Raw genomic sequence first — 21,401 nt, 5'->3', positions numbered from 1 at the left:
AGCGCGCGCACACTGACTGCACTATGGGCCAGAAATCAGAGTTTCGTGACAAAATTCCAAGCACATCTGAAATAAACAAATATCACCCTAAAAGTAATACAAGCTCCAATATTAGTCCGGCCCTTAACCCCTCTACCGGCAGCTTCATTTTTTCCGCAAAATAAATATTCAAATCGTTATAACTTTTTTGTTTTTCAATATTTTAGCACCATTTTTTCAAATTGACCAAAAACAAAATGGCCGCCAAAGACATTTTATATGGAAAATGTCGGTCCCCCAAGGAATTTTGGAATATCTTCAAAACCAGATGACCAATGATCAACATCGACACAGATCCTAAAACTAGAAGAGTTTTTTGAGAACTTGTGAAAAAACGGTGCAAAAATATTGTAAAACAAAAAAGTTATAACGATTTGATTTTGAATTTTGCGGTAAAAACTGAAGCTGCCGGTAGAGGGGTTAAACAAAACAAAGTTGTTAAACTCAACCGGGGCACCCGCTAGATATTTGAGCCTTAAGGTAAGATAAAAGCTCTCTCGAAATTTCAACTCAATCGGTTGCTTTACCAGCTGGCACATTCAATTAGATGTTTGGAAGGGCTATTCGTTTCAAATACAGGTCGGATTCCATTATCCGGAGTATCGATTTTTTTCAATCCGGATAATCGAATTACTAAAAGTAAAATTAAAATCTGCGAAAAAATAACTTAAATATTATCTCTTTTCGTTATTTCTTTTATGCAGTGGCGTAGCCAGAAATTATTTCTAAGAACATTAAGGGTCTTGAGAAGAAAACAATTTTTTTGAGCAGTCGCCGAATAATCGAGTCTCCAGATAATCGAGTGCGATCTGGTTAAGTCACCAGTCACCGTGTGGCCTTCATTCACCGTGCACGTATACAAATTCCTACTGAATATTCATACAATTTTCACAAATAATGCTTTTGTCAGCAAAATAAGATAAAACTGATGTAATGAAGAAGTTCTTGTCACACGAAAATGAAAAACCTAGTTTATGTAGTCAAATTCATGTGAACTCTGTTTAACAATGGGATTTTTAGCACTCTTAGTAGAAACACCAAAAATTCAATTTTTGTTGTACGTTAGAGTATCATTTTTTTCCTAACTTTAACAAGTGTTCGCTATAGATACTTCTAGTAGGGGGTCATGCACAAATTACGTCACGCTCCAAGGGGGGTGAGGGGGTCAAGCCAAGCGTGACAAGCCTTACAAAATTATCGAAGGACTCATACAAAAAACGTGACAAAGGGGGGGGTCAAAAAAGTCGAAATTTAGCGTGACATAATTTGTGTACCATCCCTAGGACGTATTTCATCGTATGAACCATGAGATTATATGCAAATAAGATTTTTTTATTGTGCTTCAGGCGAAACACAAATGCACGGTGAATGGACCCTTTTTCATATTTATGGTTCCTATTACTGTGCTTTAGTATAAAAGGCTTGAAATTATTGGGTAATATTGGATTTATTCTTATTTCGTGATTTAACTACTTCATATTTAGTTTCTGAACAAATATGGAATGGTTTGGACAGCACAGTCAAACCTCCTCATTGGCGTAGGAACAGGGGGGGCAGGGGGGCCTGGCCCCCTCCAGAATCATTCAGGCCCCCCTATAATTTTTGATGATAATAAAAAACTCAACAAATTAACACGTAGCAGAATCTTCTGAATCAATGTAACTACTGAAGAGATTTTTGTCAATAACAAGAGTCATGGTTATTGACAAAAATCTCTTCAAAAGTTACGTTTTCTTATGTTGAACAACTGAAGTGAGGAAACCTTGCTTGTCTCACATAGCAGCAGCGTGGTGGTTATGACTTCGGTGAGTCGCGCAATAACCGATAGCTTAACCGTTGCTGTCGGTCGAATGGCTACTGTTAGAAATAACTTTTTGTTGTATGCGATAAGCGCAATTTTTCGACAATAAAAGCGTCAATATCCTGGAAATTCGATTCCCAAAATTCGTTCCAAATCAAATTAATACTGTTTCAGCATAAAGCAGCATGTTCCCTGCATTCTGATTTATTTTGTTTTTGGAGGATACCCTCCTCGAGGTGTCCGGTATTGAGAATTCACTAAAGAAATCCATACATTAACTCCAACTCGTATAGTGTCCGAAAAAAAAATGAAAAATATAGACAGAATTTCTAAAGGAATTTCTAAGACAATACATAGCGGAAATTTTTGTTGAAAATTAAGATATAACTTTCATGGAATTTTGGCGTAAGCGACGTTGACGTGAAAAAATGTAACACAATTATCGCTTAAACTATGTTTTTCCGAAAAAACTCATTACTTCATAAATTTTAATTTAATTAATTTCCAACATATTTGTAGAATTTTTTAAATAACTTCGATATTCTTTACAGAATTTTAGTATAATCAAATCCTTCAAAGAATATTGAAGGTTGGCTTCAGAACTTTTGAAAATGTCTTGTAAATAAATCAAATAATATTGTGGGACTTGTTCATATTTTCATAGTGAATTCCTCCTTGTTGACATTCATTCCTTACCGAGCAGAAGAAAATAACTACTGAATAACAAAATGGAGTTATTCCATACCAGATAATTTTCAATACTTACAACCTGAATGAGGTATGAATGAGCCCTGCATAAGAAGTAAAATACCTCAAATAATACCTTCTGCATATTCTACAAATGTAAGCTGATAATGCGATCAGGTATAGTAATACCTAAATAATACTTGAGTGATTGATTTTCAATAATAGTTCACCTCCAGCAGTCCTCAATACTTTTCTAATACCAAAATGAAGTACTTATTTTTAATTGATTGAAACTTTTTTTTTTAAATACCTTTATAATACCAAAACGAGGAATTGAAAACTGAACAATACCGAATTATGGTATGATACCAAAATATGGTATGCATAAGTTATTGCGAGTTATTCTTTCCTCCTCGGGTTGTTTGTCTATTTTTCATTAGCAAATTGATTTCGGAATATGTTCCCGGATTTACCTAAAAAAATGTTACTAAATCTTTCACAAGTTCAGTTTTTTTCTCATAATTCCTCAAAAAGTTGATTCTGTCAAATCTAATACTGAGATATTTTGCTGATTGTTCTACTAAAAATTCTTTTGTGAATCCCTTCAAATATTTTTCTATAAATTGTATTACAAATTTTTCCATAAATTCATAAAATTCCTTAACAAGTATTTCCAAAATACATAAAAAATGCGTCAAACAATTTTCTTTGTTTTCTTTTTCGAGAAATTTCTCTTCAAATCCTCGGATTAATCTAGAATTGAAAAAAAAGGTTTTTATATGTCGCTTGCCTGCGAATTCTTCAGAGGAAATTTGTTGAAAATCCCAGAAAAAGTTTTGCTTCCGAAATTACCATAGCGGTTCAGGAATCTGTAGAGAAATATGTAGCAAAATAACTGAGAAGTAGAAGAGTAAAGAAATTTGTATTGATCTTCCTTAAAACACTTCTTTGGAAATAATATTATCAATTATTAGCAGAATCCACTAGGGCGGAATTTCTATAGGCTCGCAGTCAAGGAAGGATATTTTTCAGAATAATTTCTAAAGAAGATTCTGATGCAACTTCTTGAGAAATTTATTTTATTTGAAAATTAATTAGAGAGGTTTTAACTATCCTGTAATTTACCTCTAGAAATAAGATAAATAATCACTTGACTTTCATTTTACCATTAACCATCTATCGCTTTACCTGCTTCAAACTTTCAACCTGCTTTTGATTCTCCTTCCTTCGCATGACGCGTTGAGGAACTTCGTACAAAAATCTGTCCATACTCAAAAAAAAACAATGCAATATTTTAAATAATATAAAAAAAGGTGAATTATAGGAGTTTTGAGTTTTTATACGTACGGTTATGATCTAAAAACATACTGGTAATGTTTTCGCGTTAAACTCTTACAGTATTACAGAATAATAGACCCTTCAAAAAAGTTTGTTTTGAAATTCTGAACGTAGGAAAAAATCTACATTTAATCAATATGTTCACCAGAGTATCATAAAACTTCGGAGTTGATACAAAATTTTATCTAAGATTTAAATTACAAATGCTTTCAGTAAATACACCAATAATTTTCTATTATAAGAGACGAAGAAAAAAACAAGATTTTTTGTAGTAAATCCTACAAGGACCACTTAACTATTCTATGAGGTACATTGTCAATTATTGAATTTTACGACAGGAATTCTGTATTTTTTCCGAATAATGTTTATTCAAAAGATTACCAACAAAGTATTTTCGAACCTTTTTTTGTATGTGTTTCTCTAGAAATCTGATATGAAGTGATTTGTAGGGGAATATGTAGAGCAATCCCTAAAAATATTGTGATATTCCCGGAGTTGTTTTTGAACCAAACAATTGAGAATTGATATTTTTTAAATTTTATTCATGGAAAAATCCTGAGATTACCATTACCAAAAAAAATAAGAGTTAATTCTAGAACCTGCATGGATGGAATTTCTAGAGAAATTTTTAAAAAGTTCAAGATTAAATTGCAAAATATTAGTAAATCTGATGAAAAATTTCTTCAAAAATTCCGAAAAGCATCGTTAGTGCGGTTTAAACAAAAAAAAATGTCTGCAATACGTTCAGATGAATCTCTGGTGAATTTTTTGGAAGAATCTTAGGGACTCTAAAAAATATCTGTGAAAATAATGCAGATACAAATACGGAGAACTTCTCTAAAAAATCATGAATAAAATTTTCTCCACTTTTTTTTACAATTGCTCATGAAATTCTTGTGAAATATTACGAGGAATTCTTAGAGCAACACCTGGAATAATCATTTGATTGTTTTCCAGGAAGTCCGAATAATTTTTACTGCGGTTTTTTTATTAATCCTGCAGAGACATTTAGGAAGAACTTCGAAAGCAAAGTGGGAATAACTGTTGATGAACTATCTGAAGAATTCGTGGAATGAATCCTTGTTTGTTGATCTTGAAGACATTTTTAGTGAGAGTTATAGAATTTTTCGAACTATTTTTTGATGAAATTCTCAGTTATTCCTGAACATCCTAATCAAATTTTTAATGGACAACTGGAGGATACTTTTAATTAACAATTGGAATTTATATGTAATGAGTATGTAGAGGGCCTTCCAGGAGAATTTATTAAAAGATTTTATAATGCATTTTCTGGAGAAATTCTTCAAGTGCTTTTTTTTATTTTTTAGCTTATTTTCTGGTGATCAATAAGTTCTAGGAATGATTTTTCGTGAGAATCCCAGGATGAGCTCAGTGGAAACCAGTAAAGGAATTCTTGGAGAAAGCACTAAAAAGTACGAAAATAATTGAGGAAGCAATTTCTTCTCCAAGAAGGAATTGGTTGAATACCTGAATAGTTCGTGGAAGTACCACAAAAGACATTCGTTGTAAATTGTCATTTCCCGAGAATTTCCGGGATCCCGGGAAATCCTTAAAAACCTGTAAATTAAGCTAATTTCATGGAGTTCTTCGAATTTTTTTATATTTAATGTATATTATATTTTAGAACAGTAAATTGGCACGATTGTCTCTCTTATTTGAGAGTAATTTATTTATGTTTCTCCAAAAATATCTCTTGGCTTCGTTTTTTGATAGTGGAAGCCTTCATCAGGTCATGCTAGACAAATTATCCTTAATTCAAATAAATTGCCAACATTTAGGATCTACTTTGTAAATCGAACCATTTTATGTAACTCGTCTGCAGTAACTGTCGAACACAGAAGGCATGCATATTTCAGAAGTCATCCATCGACTATCATATTAATCCTGTCACATAGAGTGGACAACTTCCGAATAATTCGAGTGACAGAGTCGTGTCGAGCGAATTTTTTGGTCGACAGTGACTCCAGTCGAGTCGTTTTTGATCGACTCGACTAATAAAATAGACCACTTAATCAATCATTTCGAACACTATAATAAAAACCAACTAGAGTTTTTCGTTAAACATTGTGACTGTTACATTTAATAGAAACCGTCAGCGAGATGGATCAACAAGGTCCGAGCTCGTATAGAAAGCAACAAAAATAAAGAAATCAGAAAATGTCTATAAACCTACTCAAATCGTTGAATAAATCTCTCGAATGTTCCTTCATAATGTATTGCATATGAACTTTCTTGGAAAAACATATCGTCGTTAATTAATAACTATTCGATTACGAAAAAACACCAATAAACATCAAAATATAATTAGTAATCTAGTAATGACATTTGTTGGTATGATATGAAAAGTAAATTGTGCGATAGTGTACTTGAATATAGATGCTCAATTCTTGCTTGAAACAGAGCTTCCCGGGAAATGAAAATCATTTCCCAGGAAACGGGAATCCCGGGAAATTTCATTTCCCAGGAATTTTTCCCGGGATTGAAAACTCTATGACCGACATTACTTCTGTGAAACAAGTATTTTCTAGGCCCCCCCTAGGCCCCCTCCAGAAAAAAATCCTAGCTACGCCAATGAACCTCCTATAACGATTTTGATGAAAAAATAGTGGTTTAGTCATTTTTTCAACTTTATATGGCCTTTATTGTGAAATAAGATTTGAATACCTCCACCAACAACGTTTTGAATCTGCTCCGCATACAACGTTTTTTCAAGATACAAAATTAAATCATGATGAAAACTATACGCACAGTAAATGGTACACCATCGTGCACGGTGAATGGTGACATAGAACGGTACAAGGCGATCTTAACATGATATTTGTAAACATAGTTTTTGAGTTATCTTTTGTAATGCATCACTGATTTTAGATTTTTCCCTGAATTATGGTACATATAATTGCACTAGAGTGTCCATCCCGGAACATCCCAGGACGAAAGATCCCGGGATTTGACAAATTTCGGGATTTCCCGTTTCCCGGGATTTTATTTCTGGCATCCCGAGAATCCCAGGATTCCCGAAATGTGCGTTGAATTTGATGAAACCCACTAAATTTAAATGAAAAACAGTGGCATTTTTCATCACTATCAACCTTATTTGATAAAATAGAAAAGCATAATGAAATAAAAAGAATAAACGAGTAATTATTTTCATGAAAAGATCAATTTGTCTAGTTGCAAAGTTTTAATGCTTTTTTTTCAACATTAAGGGGCGGTCCATTTATTACGTAAGGCAATTTTTGGGATTTTTAAACTCGACGTCGAGTCTAGTACACGACACTGAAGACGGCCTTATAGTTGAAGTCGAAATACGCGTATCTGTCAAAGGATACAAACTTTAGTGGAATTAAATGGTATAGTACTAAATTCGGTTTTTTCATCTACTTATAGGTATTCTACTAAACAGCTCGAAGATTTATTAAAAAAAATTTATTTTTTTAAGGGCAGATTTTTTTTAAATGCACGGTGAATGGTGGCTTGACGGTATATTGAAAATTGACCTTATGTCACTGAGCAGTATGAATAAAATGTAGTAAAGTTGAGTTTACTACATTCTCGGTAGTAAATGCTACATATGGAATATGTTTGTGTCATTTTATTTTACTACACCTTTCGAACATAGTACGAACAACGCATTGATATGAATTAAAATAGCATTTACTATTTAGCTTCTGGTAGCTAGCTTCCGAGGTTGCTACACATATTTTCAGATTGCAGAATTGAATGGAATTTAATTTTGAGTAAAAACCATGGCCCAGACAACCAAAATGTACGTATAACAAAATCACCTGGAGGCTTTGTATGTGCAAAATTTCACTTATAAGATGTTGCGAAAAGGCCTTCTACGCACAAAAGTGGAGGCGATATACGTGCATATATTATGTGATGAACAATAACATACAATGTGAGTGTATAAATTTTCTTTAGAACTAACCTGTGATTTTAAGCGACTTAATTTATGATAACAAATGTTGATTTGACAGCTGCTACGGACTGATTCGACTTACTTTGTACGAGTGTACGAGACGAAACAAAATATACAAATGAACTCAGGAAAACAGCGTTTTGTGCGAGGAAACTCATCAATCTGTCGATTTTACCCACTGTGTGTTGCGGGTTTGATGTAATTTGTATGAATAAACGAGTTATTACGTGAATTTTCATGCGACTTCTGGTTGTCTGGGGGGAAAACGATGAGGCCTTGAATAGGCCAGCAAGCAAAAAGCTGTTTTTTCTGCGTCTGACAGTTTGCCTTGTTTTAGAGAGAAAATTTTGGAGGATTTCAAGAATCGAGCAAATGTGCTGAATACTAGCAACTAGTTTCAAGATTCCTGATTTTTGCAAATTGTTTGTTTCGGTTCCCAGCTTCTGCGTGTTGATGCCGAATTTGTGACTTCCGTTGAGGATGGCTTACCAACTGGTGAGCTCGTTTCATGCTAGTGAAAACACAAATTTGTATCATAACAATGTTTCATTTATTTGTTAAACAAACTATGGATGGTTCGTCACTATAAGTGTCGGCATAAGCCCTTATTCCTGTTTCATAAAAAATTAGCTACGCTTACATATTCTTTTATTAATTTGTCGCAATTACTTCTTTGAATAGTTCGACATTAAAATTGTCGACGCACTGATAGATATTTTATTTTTACTTGATGCTACATGAATCGCATCACGTACCAAGGTGAATCCTTGGTATTATTATTAAAGCTATTATTTCACATTTGTCACATGCTAAATCTATTCACTTGGAAGTTCAACTTAATCAAAAGATTTTCTATTGATACTGGGAAAACGACGTGAACATATACCGCCGCCCTTGAAATATACTATTGTAGTATTTATTCATCGTAAGAATCTAATCTTGTTGCTTAATCAATTCAGTTCACTAAAATGGTAACTTAGTACTGCGGAATATAATTTAATTTAATTTAATTTAATTTAATTTAATTTAATTTAATTTAATTTAATTTAATTTAATTTAATTTAATTTAATTTAATATAAATTAAATTCTGATGTTGTTACTGGTGCTTACCAAATGTGATAATCAGAAGCACTTGACTGTAGGTTTTAAGGTGATCCGATGATTGAGGGATTTTTGTTCATTCCGGTAACGTTGGTACATTAGTGGAAGTGCTGCACGTGTTTGCAGCCCTGGAAAATTGATCAAATGACAGGATATCCTCATTTCTGCCGTTTGAAGACTTGTTTCTTGATGTTCTCCTTAAGTCTTGATTACGCTACCTCCGCTGCACATTGATAGCTAGATCACTTGAATATGTGTTGGGAATGTTGCCACAGTCTGCAACCCGATGGTATGATCTTGATTCACTGGATGTGGAACATGTCCTATGATTTTCCAAAGAGACGACGGTACACTTTTTGGGATGCTACTTGGACCATTTGATTTGCTCTGCGTGTTCGAACAAACCCCAAAATACCTATGTCGCGAGCGCTCAAGACAGGCGAGTCCTTCTTGCCAAAAAATTCAGTTGGAGGAACGATTATCACGATGGTTCCGCTCAGCGAAAGGTAGTAACATCAATTTGACCACGCTCACAATTGATCCATTTCTCTTCTCCATATCTGGCAGGGATTCATTGGGGTCCATAACAAAGATGGATGAACAATTGTTAGGAAATTCAAACAAATGTATTTATTTATTTATTCACTGTCTTGAATCTAGTACGATTCCTCAGACTGTCTCTTATTCTAAAACTCTAATTCTACTTTTAAACACAGATTTGGATACATTAAAGTCAAACAAGTCACTCACACTATTCAATAATCGAGAACATACACATAACGGATTGTTGAAACCATAGGAAGTTCTATGCCGTCTGATGAGCAGCAAATCACGTTGTCGCAGATGTCGGTTTGGTGCGTAGAACGAAACATTTTGCAGGAGCGATGGACAGTCAAGATTTCCTCTGATCAAGTCAAACATAAAAAGCCTTTGTAGGTTACTGCGTCTCGAAGAAAGTGTTTGCAAAGCAATGAGTCTACAGCGTGACGTGTAATCAGGCAAGTTAAACGGATCCGACCATGGCAGCTGCCGAAGAGCGAAGCGGATGAAGCTACGCTGGACCTTTTCAATCCGGATAATGTGGGTAGTATGTTGTGGAGACCATACACATACAGCATACTCCAAAATACTACGAACAAGCGAGCAATATAACGCCTTGAGAGCATAGATGTCCTTGAAGCAGCTAGCATTTCGTCGAACAAATCCTAAGGCTGCAAACGCCTTCGCAGTTGTAGCATTGACGTGTTCATTAAACCGCAGTTTACTGTCCAGAATAACACCTAAGTCTCGGATTGACTCTACGCGTTCCAATGGTTCTGATCCAATCGAATATCCAAATTCGATGCACGATTGTCGACGGGAAAATACAACGGACTTACACTTTTTGATGTTCAACTCCATGCCGTTTTCCATGCACCACAGCTCGAGTTCCTTTATATCTGCTTGTAGCGCACAGCAATCCAGATGAGATGCTATAGTTCTGTATATTTTTAAATCGTCAGCGTAGAACAGCTTTCCCGATTTCAGTCGGAAGCACAGGTCGTTTATAAACAATATGAAAATCAGTGGCCCCAGAACGCTTCCCTGAGGAACACCAGAAGCAATAGGGAAAACGCTAGAGTGTGTGCCATTAATGTTGACGAATGCTACGCGTTGCGTCAGATACGATCGCAACCACTCCGTTATCCAATCCGGAAAGCCCAAGTGTCTTAGCTTCGCTATTGCTAGTTCGTGTGGCACTTTGTCGAACGCTTTGGAGAAATCGAAGTATATGGCATCTACTTGGCTCCTTTTTTCGATTTCTGTCGATAGGAAGTTAGTGAACATCATAAGGTTAGTTGTCGTTGATCGCTTTTTGACGAAGCCGTGCTGGAGTTCCGAAATTATTGGGGTAGATGCAGCGTAGAGAACATTGTGTACTAAACCTTCAAAAACTTTAGCTACGGAGCATAAAATTGAAACGCCACGGTAGTTTTCGACAGCATGAGAAGAACCAGCTTTGAAGATAGGAGTGATTGAGGCTTTCTTCCATATCGACGGAAAAGTGCTATTACGAAGCGACTTATTATAGATAATCTCCAGCGGCATTTGCAACGATTCTGCACATTCTTTTAACACTAACGGCGGCAAATTGTCAGTACCAGCTCCTTTGGTTACGTCCAGATTTTTCAAAGCTGAATATACATCTTGCCGCGAAATATCAAAAGGCGCGAGATTCAGATCGTAAGTTGGGCAATTTCTGAGGTTGTCCGATGAAAACGTTGGTGGATTCGAACTGTACACGTTCTTAAAGCAGTCGGCAAACATATTAGCAACATCTTTAGGGCAGCTAGCGATAGTTTTTTTGTAAGTCATTTCAGCAGGAAATCGAGTTGAGTGTTTGCGATTTCGAATAAAATTCCAAAAGGCTGTGGGATCGTGCTTAGCGGTCGTCTCCAAACGAGCGACGTAGCTTCGAAATGCAGCAGTTTGACACTCATTATAACTGGTTTCGATAAGACGTAAATTGTTTCGATTTTCATCAGTTCGCGCTCCAAAATAACGTCTTCGAGATTTGCGAACAACATTGCGAAGATGTTGCAGCTCGGATGTCCACCAAGGATGTTTGTAAGAACAACGCGTGCGTCGTCTACGAGGGACGTGCTCGTCCAAAATTCCGTACAGAATGTCGTAAAAAATACATACCGTCTCGTCGGTGCCCCTACCGTCAAACGCTATCTCCCAGTCAATGGCTGAAATAGCATCGTTCAACTCCGCAAAATCACAGCGTTGAAAATCGAAGTCACGCTGTTGGCTCGAATCCTCGGCAAACTGCATACGAGCATCGTTTAAGTCCATACGAAGAACCAGCGGATTATGGTGATAATCAATTTTGAGGAGCGGTGACGGTGGTTCGATTACCTCAATGTCCCTTGCTTCATTGACAAAAACAAGGTCCAGTAAGCGGCCGTTCAAGTTTCGTAGGCAATTGATCTGACGCAGTCCTGAAGCAACCATTGTTTCGACCAAGGCGATTTCTTGTTCGGATGAAGCATTACAAGGCAGTAGACCGTCAATATCTTCGTCGTTCTGCCAGATCAACTGGGGAAGATTGTAGTCTCCCATGACGATAACCTTGTCGGCACTCGCAGTTCGTTCACATAATTGTTGCACTGCCATGGAATGTGAGTAATAAAGCGCGGGCTGCGAGTTTGGTCGTAGATAAATTCCACAAACGTAAACTGAAAACTTTTGAAGCTTGATCTGAACGACGGCTTGTTCGAGGGATTCGCAGTTTTCTAGTGCCACCGATCTGCAATTCAATTCCGCCTTAACTGCAATTAGCACTCCTCCACCACGTTGAAGGCTGCTAGTAGCCGAGCTCCGATCGCATCGAAATACGTTGTAGCTTGAGGCGAATTCGTCATTAGAAATATCTGGGCGTAGCCAAGTTTCGGTGAGTACTACGATGTCATAGTCACAAGAGCATAAATTCAAGAGTAGTTCTTGCGTTTTTGTTTGGATGCCTCTAACGTTCTGATAGTAGACTGTCAGGAAGGTTGAAGAGAAGTTGGAGGGGTACTTGAGGTGGCTGCGCGATTCATCTACGTTGGAAGTGGCTCTTGGACTGAATGACTCGACAGTTGCTGCGATTGAATCGAAGAGGTTGCTCCTGGATCGATGCGTTGCGGAGGTTTCCAAAAATGTCGAGAATTGGAATCGTTGTCAACAAACTCACGAAACTGTATTCCCTTAGGCCATGTTGCTGGATCCATTGCTTTCGATTTGTAATCGTTGTGGACCCCTACCTTAAAGGACACAAACGACAACATTGATAGCGGCTTACCTCTAGGAACCAGGGATCTTACTACTACATCTTCAGTCTGCAGGCGCTCCTTAGCTAGATTGAGCACGTCGTTCTCCGAGACTTCAGGTGATATTTTAGTTAAATACACCCAGAAGTTTTCGTCAGATCTAGCTTCCAGTGCGTTGCTTGCTGACTGGCTGGTACCGCAGAAGATTTTTGTTGGTTGTTCCGTAGGTTCAGAGGCGTCTTCGTCACGGATGCGCTTAGGAGTGTTGCGACCCCTGAACTGGAAATGACGTGGAACTGGTGAAAGCACAGCAGGGGACAATTTGTTGAAACCACCTTGGATTTCTTGCTTCAGCTCGGCGATCAAACTATCCTTTATCTCAGTTTTGAGATCCTCGACGACTTTTTGATAAGCGTCTTTGAGTTCCAAAGTAGCGGCGTTTGTCGATATCATTGCATTTTTGAATCGAGAGTTCTTCATCATATCGCAACATCCCTTGCACATCCAAAAAACGGCCGAGTTTCCGCAAATTTCTTTGTAAAACGATTCCGATATTTTGGCGCACTTGTAATGGAATGTTGCTTTGCAAAAACCGCCGCATGCCACTTCCGATGTATTCATAATGACAGCGCAACTGTTGCAGATTTCCATCGTGAAAACAACGGTCGATTCAAATCGGTCGTTTGACTACACGAGCGTCACTCAAGCGTTACTCCAAAAAAGTCGAGAATACTGGCAACACTGGCAGTGACAGATGCGAAAATGTGTGTTCTCTATAATCGCTCTACTCACACAACAGCCGACGAATTGTGGATTGTTTACCTGGCTTGAACGATGATGAAGCGGAGAAGATGAACTTGCAGCGATACGGAATGGAAAACGGTTGAGGCTCTTGACGTGGCTCTGGCGGGGATTTCGGATTGCGGATTGAGAAGATAAGCAGCAGCAGGTACAGTGTATTGGCTTGACGGATACAATTGGATGCGTGTATGACGTTTTCAGGGTTTGCGTAATGATAGTTGTTGGGAGCTCGAATCGGATGGAAACTGATGAAGGTTGATGCGTATTGTTTTTGTTTTGATGCTAAGCACGGCACACGGTGATTGCTCAAGCAGTACAGGTGGAGAGCGGCGAGGTGGGAGATTTGTTTTGGTATTGGGCAATGGCGGGTGGCGAAGTACTCAAACCACACTCTAGCCGACTCGGAATAACATGAAATTCACTAATCCTACCTATCTGAATGATGCAAATTATTCGTGGGGCTTAGAGATTGCTTGATTGCGGACGTTCTGATGCAGCGTAAATTGGTGGCGGGAATTGAAATCAGCGATGATATAAATAAAACAGATGACACGAAGAATGCACAGCTTATCAACACAGCAGGGATGCCAGAAGATTGATATTTCTACAAATTTCAAAAATAAAATGCCTTCAATTCAGTTCAATTCAGCCAGATTTTAACAGGTCACACAATGATCAAATGGGAAATGACTTTTTCTGGGCATAGAGTATTATCGTACCTGCCATACGATATTAGAATGCGAAAATGGCAACTTTGGCAAAGAAAGCTCTCAGTTAATAACTGTGGAAGTGCCCATAAGAACACTAAGCTGAGAAGCATTCTATATTCATGAGCCAAGAATAAGAAAAAGAAGATGTTTCATATTTTGAACAGTTTTTGAACTTTCGTCGCGAAATTTCGATTCCTGGCCCACAGTGTTCACTCGTTCGTTTGTTCGCTTGCGGTTCCGTTCGTGCCACAAAATATGATCCGATCGATAGAGACCTATATAACCTGCCAAGGAGGAGCACTATCAGCTGAATTAGAGCAACACAGCCAGAGATTGAGAGAAGCTGTTCCTATCAAGCTCCGGTAATACCGGTAGTAGCCGACTTAGACGACATATCTCAATCAGCCAATATGGAACGGGATCCGATTGCACATGCTTGTTTGATAGATTTCTGCAGCTCTAGCGTGGAGCACCGCGTGAGTGAGATCCTTGTTGCTGCAGTTGTTACAGTTCAATAAAAAGAGTAAGTTTGAACAGAGAATGAGCGATCAACAAGTGTATTTGCTTATTGAGTATTCCGAGCGGATTCTCTGCTCAAACTGGAATAGATCGCGGGACCTCTCTTCCTTGACGGAGCTTTGAAGCTTCGCTAAAGAAATTTATTTTTGTCTGTAATAAGTCTTGAGACAAAATCTCTGAAAAGTTTTCGCTGCCGTCAAAAATGTCTTTTTCTGCCTATTCATTGTATTTAATTGTTGTAGATTTATTATCAAAATTTTTAGTGAAAAGAAGTGTCATATAAAACAATAAATAGTGATTTGAATTGTGTTTCGGGTGCCGTGATCCAGTCCAGCTTGATTTTGGATGCCGTGGTACTCGGGCCGGAACACATTTTTCCATTCGGAGGTTACAGATGGCACATGTTTTAATGAAACAATCCGGTGAGTTTGTTCCATTATTTTATAAATCGCGTTTTGATAGGTATCGGATCGATAATTGCCTTTTGACGAGTTTGCTTTGACGGAACTTGCTGCGTGTTTTCGTTACGGGAACTTTTTTTTTCGCCAATCTTCGGAGATAAACATTTTTGTTCGGTTCGCGCATTCCGCCCTGATGATAGCTTGCTGATAGTGCGATACGATTGCTTGGCCGAGTATTATTCGTATATTAAAAAGTGTTTTAATTGCGTTTTGCTTTTTTTTCTATTTTGTTTTTCATTTTTTTTATTGGATTTTTTTTTACGATCCAATGACCCTAGAGGGATTGGTTCTGCTTTGTATTTACTTCTGAGCAGAAAAAAAACACCCGAATCATCATAACAAGTGCCTAATAATAAATCCAGTAAAAAAAAGGTTCTCTTTTGATTGCCGGCATTCAAAAGAATAAATTTACAACACTTAACCACAAATGCCCTTTGTCTATCGCTAGCTTTTCAAGCGAATCCTCAAACCTTTCCCATTCTCCTCCTCCGTAGCACTTATGAGGGTGTCGCTGAATCGGTGGCCTCTCAGTAAGTAAGTGCTTCATCAACATTTCCTTCCCCTATCCCAAGTTACGGTAAAGATGGGCGTGGCCGGGAATAGCAATATCCATACTTTTGGTAATATTGTCCAAGATTGGGCCAAGGTTTACTCCCCAGCCTTGTTCCTGAAAGCAGTCTGGGTAAAATTATCAAATTACACATGAATGTTGCTAGTATCCAATCTACGAAGTATACCGTAACTACGCTAACGCTAACGCTATAAGTCTTGAGACAAAATCTCTCTGAACTTTACTTAAGGACCTATGTAACAATGAGAGATTCTCTCCTCTCTCGTTCTTTTTCGGTTATACAAGTCCAATACTAAAGCTTTTGGGAAATTTTAACACTGTAGATCGAAAAACAATATCCTTGTCTAGCGTATCATACAAAAAAGCACGCGTTATTCTTCAAGGTATGATGTTTTATGAATTCTACATTGTTAAACCGAGATGTTGAATCATTTTTTCGATTGATTGATTCTTAAAGCCTGAATTTACATCTATTAACCTTGAGACACCAATGTTATGCCAAATATGTTGTATTGGCATGCATTTTTACCAAAATTGTTTTCATTTCACTTGATTGACGATGTGCAACCTGGTTACAACATTTAAAATGATTTAGACATTTTATTTGGTATAAATTGCCCAGACAACCAAAATGTACGTATAACGAAATCACCTGGAGGCTCTATATGTGCAAAATTTCACTTATAAGATGTTACGAAACGGCCTTCTACGTACAAAAGTGGAGGCGATATGCGTGCATATATTATGTGATGAATAATAACATATAATGCGAGTGTATAAATATTCTACCGAACTAACCTGCAATATTATGCGACTTAACTTATGATAACAAATGATGATTTGACAGCTGCTGCGGATTGATCCGACTTACTTTGTACGGGACGAAACAAAATGTATAAATGAACTCAGAAAAAAATTGTTTTATGCGAGGAAACTCATCAATCTGACGAGTTTATCCACGGTGTTTAGCGAGTTTGATGTAATTAGTATGAATAAACGAGTTGTAACGTGAACATTCATGCGATTTTTGGTTGTCTGGGTGGGGATGGCGATTTTACCCCACCAATAGTGGTCAGTTTTATCCCACTTGCGAAATTTTCACAATCAGAGCCTCATTTTAAAGCTAAATACTTACAATTCATATTGTGTTTCTTTGCAGCATATTTCACATTTCTGTTAATGCATGGACGGGTAATTTGTTATGTTTACACAAAAAATTTCCCATCTGTTAAATTTCGATCAAATTCAATATCCATGAACAATAACATTGTTCTTGATATTTGTTATGAAAACATTGATGTAAATATCACTCATAATACTTCGGAATAACAAAAATTTTGTGTTTAAGTTAAATGCTTGGTGAACTTTCAATATAACCGCCATTTTTATTTTAAATTGAAGGTGGTCCGTCTTACCCTGTCTTCTCCAATATCAGTGTTTCTCAAACTTCTTTGACTTTCGGTCCTTTGAGAACAACATATTTTTAAATCACCCCCCATGATGAGTAACTTATATTTTTGTTTTATATAACCGCTTTACTGTGTGAGATTTTGATCTGCATCTTATCATAAGTGTACCAAAAATTTACCAAAATTTAAAATTTCTATAAAAGTATGTAACGAAAATGTTAACATTTATTTTGATTTAAAGCAAATATGGTCGATGTTCAGACAAACTGGACGAAGTAATATTTCGGTTTTGGTAATTTAAGTCAAGCACTCTATCTATTCTGATATGTTTGATGCTTTTTTTTATAAAAAAACACTTTACACCATTTACTGCATCCGTGTATGTAGTAAAGTAAACGTGACAATTAAAATCCACATCGTTTTATTTTCTTTCTACACCGAGTTTGGTCTATGTATATCTAAATTATTCTGCACTTGCATATTGCGGCGCTCATTTTAAATCCACATCCAGCGGCGACGATAACGCGCAGATAATATGCGCGCAATTTAAACGCAACGTCTAAATTCAAGTACAGTCACCCCACAGTTATGGATCAACTAAGGGTCATTTTCCAGAACAAAATATGATTGAAAGTCATGATGACGCTGTACAAACCGAAATTACCTTCCAGGCACTGCATAATATAGTTGTTTACGAGAATACACCTCAAAACTCACGATTATTTACGAAAAAGTTTCGTTTTTTATGAAAATTTCAAACGTTGTCCATCCCACAGATGTGGATCAGTAGAAGAGAAGGATCCCTATTATGAATCAAATCGACTCATATTATGGATCAGAACGCTACAAACGCAATTTATCCGCGAGGTAAACGAATGGTGTATTAATGAAAGCATACGTTATGGCGTTTGTTTTGGAATCGTCTTATCACAGACAAACAGACGTAACACTTAGAACAAATTTCTTCAAAATCCATCGCCCAGTTTACACCATCATCATCTGGTGAGCATGTTGCACGAAAATGGCTGGGCATGGTACCTCGCGTACCTGCAGGAATAAAATAGACCCCATTGTGCGGTCCTTAGCCTCTTTCCCAGCAACTCCTATCCCTACCTCCTCGTGGTGCTGGCCGGGGTACGAGTAACCTTGGGAAAGGTCGGGTAACCAACCCCCGGTGGGAACTTTGGTCGTATGCCACGACCTCAAGATCATCATAGGAGATTTGAACGCTCAGGTTGGCCAGGAGGAGGAGTTCAGACCGACGATTGGAAAGTTCAGCGCCCACCGGCTGACGAACGAGAACGGCCTACGACTGATAGATTTTGCCGCCTCCAAGAATATGGCCATTCGTAGCACCTATTTCCAGCACAGCCTCCCGTATCGGTACACCTGGAGATCACCTCAGCAGACAGAATCGCAAATCGACCACGTTTTGATCGATGGACGACACTTCTCCGACATAACCGACGTCAGAACCTATCGTGGCGCTAACATTGACTCCGACCACTACCTGGTGATGGTGAAACTGCGCCCAAAACTATCCGTCATCAATGATGTACGGTACCGACGCCCGCCCCGGTACAATCTTGAGCTGCTGAAACAACCAGATGTCGCCAATGCGTACGCGCAGCATCTTGAGGCAGCGTTGCCGGATGAGGGCGAGCTCGATAGGGCCCCTCTTGAGGACTGCTGGAGGACAGTCAAAGCAGCCATTAACGACGCTGCCGAAAGCATTGTCGGATATGTGGAACGAAGCTCAAGAAACGATTGGTTCGACGAGGAGTGCCAGGAGATTTTAGAGGAGAAGAATGCAGCGCGGGCTGCAATGCTGCAGCATGGTACGCGGCAAAAGTGGAACGATACAGACTGAAGCGGAAACAGCAAACCCGCCTATTCCGGGACAAGAAGCGCCGCCTGGAAGAGGTGGAATGCCAAGAGATGGAGTTGCTGTACTGCCCATAACTGCATAACACATTCGACATTTTTGACAAAATGGAGTTAATACCATGAAGAGTCATCTAATGATAAATACTTTCGATCAACTTAATGAAATCTGTGAGATTGTTCTAGAAAATTCGAAAAAAATACCAAGTTGTTTTGTCACATTGGTAATTATAACCGCATAACAGTCACATTGAGATTATTAATGTGCCTCGTAATGTAATAGCAATGAAATTTCTATTAGAATTATTTTCTGACTATTCACCTAGTATATGATATGAGTTGTACAAAATATCAGCCTCAAATAAGCACTTTTGAGTTCTTGGTAATTTTTTGAAATTTTAGTTTCCTCCCATACTGCAATGAAATACACACTTGGTATTCCATTTACTCAGTGCCTACTTTTGTCGAATGTTACAAATATGCAGTTATGGGCAGTGTACCGTTCTCAAGAAACGCGGAAGTTCTATCAGAAGCTCAACATATCCCGCAAAGGCTTCGTGCCGCGAGCTGAGATGTGCCGGGATAAGGATGGGAGCATCTTGACGGACGGACGCGAGGTGATCGAAAGGTGGAAGCAGCACTACGATGAACACCTGAATGGCGCAGAGAACACAGGCACAGAAGGTCAGGACAACGAAGGCGATGGCTACGTCAGCACAGCGGACAGCGGAAACTAACCAGCTCCCACGATGGGGGAAGTTAAGGATGCCATTCATCAGCTCAAGAACAACAAGGCCGCTGGCAAGGATGGTATCGGAGCCGAACTCATCAAGATGGGCCCGGGCAGGTTGGCCGCTTGTCTGCATCGGCTGATAGTCAGAATCTGGGAAACGGAACAACTACCGGAGGAGTGGAAGCAAGGCGTTATATGCCCTATTTACAAAAAGGGCGATAAACTGGAGTGTGAAAATTATCGTGCAATCACCATCATAAACGCCGCCTACAAAGTGCTATCCCAGATTCTCTTCCGTCGTCTATCACCTATAGCAAACGAGTTCGTGGGAAGTTATCAAGCAGGTATCATCGACGGCCGCTCGACAACGGACCAGATCTTTTCCGTGCGGCAAATCCTCCAGAAATGCCGTGAGTACCAGGTCCCTACGCATCATTTGTTCATCGATTTCAAGGCGGCATACGATAGTATCGACCGCGTAGAGCTATGGAAAATCATGGACGAGAACAGCTTTTCCGGGAAGCTCACAAGATTGATCAGAGCAACGATGGACGGTGTGCAAAACTGCGTGAAGATCTCGGGCGAACACTCCAGTTCAGGGACGAAAAAAATCATGCTCACTATGGACCAATGTACGCGTTCATTCTTTGGCGTTTGAGCGGTGCCGTGTTATTTACGTGACCATGGTAACGAGTGAATTCGGCACCGCTCAAACGTCAAATTAGTGAACTCGTGCATCGGTCCATACTCAGTTCACTGACATTTATGCCATTATCAAAGTAACCGCACTACCACCAATATGATTGCACCAATGAAGATGACACAAAAGTAGATGAACAAAACAAACAACGATGCCCGTATGTCGTTGGTGTTTTTGATTATCAGAAGCAGAAGAGTGTCAGTTTTAGAAAATTGATTATCAATGAGGTTCAAATTAATTAAAAAATATGCTGCTATACGGGTAACTAACGATCCGATGCACGGAATCGATGATATTGACGAGTCTTTAGTGTGCGTCGTGCAAAAATTACAACTTCCCGAAGCGGGATGTAAAAAAGTCAAGCTGGATAGAATGAATATCATTTTTTGTTTCCGATTATCACAGAGCGGTTGAGTATCAGCAGGTTAAAAGGAAACTGACAATCCTGCAGCCTGCGTTTTGCCAATCTTTGTTGTGTTGTCAGGGTGAGGATAAAAACAAATAAAAATCAACGAAGATTCTACCCAGCAAGTATCAATGTAGGCGAGGGTAGTTTGAGTATTTTCGTCCCTGCTCCAGTTCGTTCGAGTCTCGGCGGGGACTACGACAGGGCGATGGACTTTTGTGCCAGTTGTTCAATATTGCGCTTGAAGGTGTTATGCGGAGAGCCGGACTTAACAGTCGAGGCACGATTTTCACGAGATCCAGACAATTTGTTTGCTTCGCGGACGACATGGATATTATTGGGAGAAAATTTGAAACGGTGGCAGATTTGTTCACCCGCCTAAAACGCGAAGCAACAAGAGTCGGGCTAATGGTGAATGCGTCGAAAACAAAGTACATGCTGGTTGGCGGAACTGAGCGCGACAGGACCCGCCTAGGAAGCAGTGTTACGATAGACGGAGATAC

At 38.6% G+C, this 21,401-nt stretch overlaps 1 protein-coding gene across 7 annotated transcripts in view; it reads right to left on the bottom strand.

Annotated features, from left to right (window-relative positions):
• Positions 1–21,401, bottom strand: part of LOC5567273 — a 211,876-nt gene that overhangs the window by 152,567 nt on the left and 37,908 nt on the right. The gene's annotated exons all lie outside the window — the stretch shown is intronic.

Source organism: Aedes aegypti, chromosome 3 (assembly GCF_002204515.2).
Source record: "Aedes aegypti strain LVP_AGWG chromosome 3, AaegL5.0 Primary Assembly, whole genome shotgun sequence".
Taxonomy (NCBI): domain Eukaryota; kingdom Metazoa; phylum Arthropoda; class Insecta; order Diptera; family Culicidae; genus Aedes; species Aedes aegypti.
The sequence above is the reverse complement of the archived record's forward strand: the minus strand, read 5'-3'. Positions and strand labels throughout refer to the sequence as shown.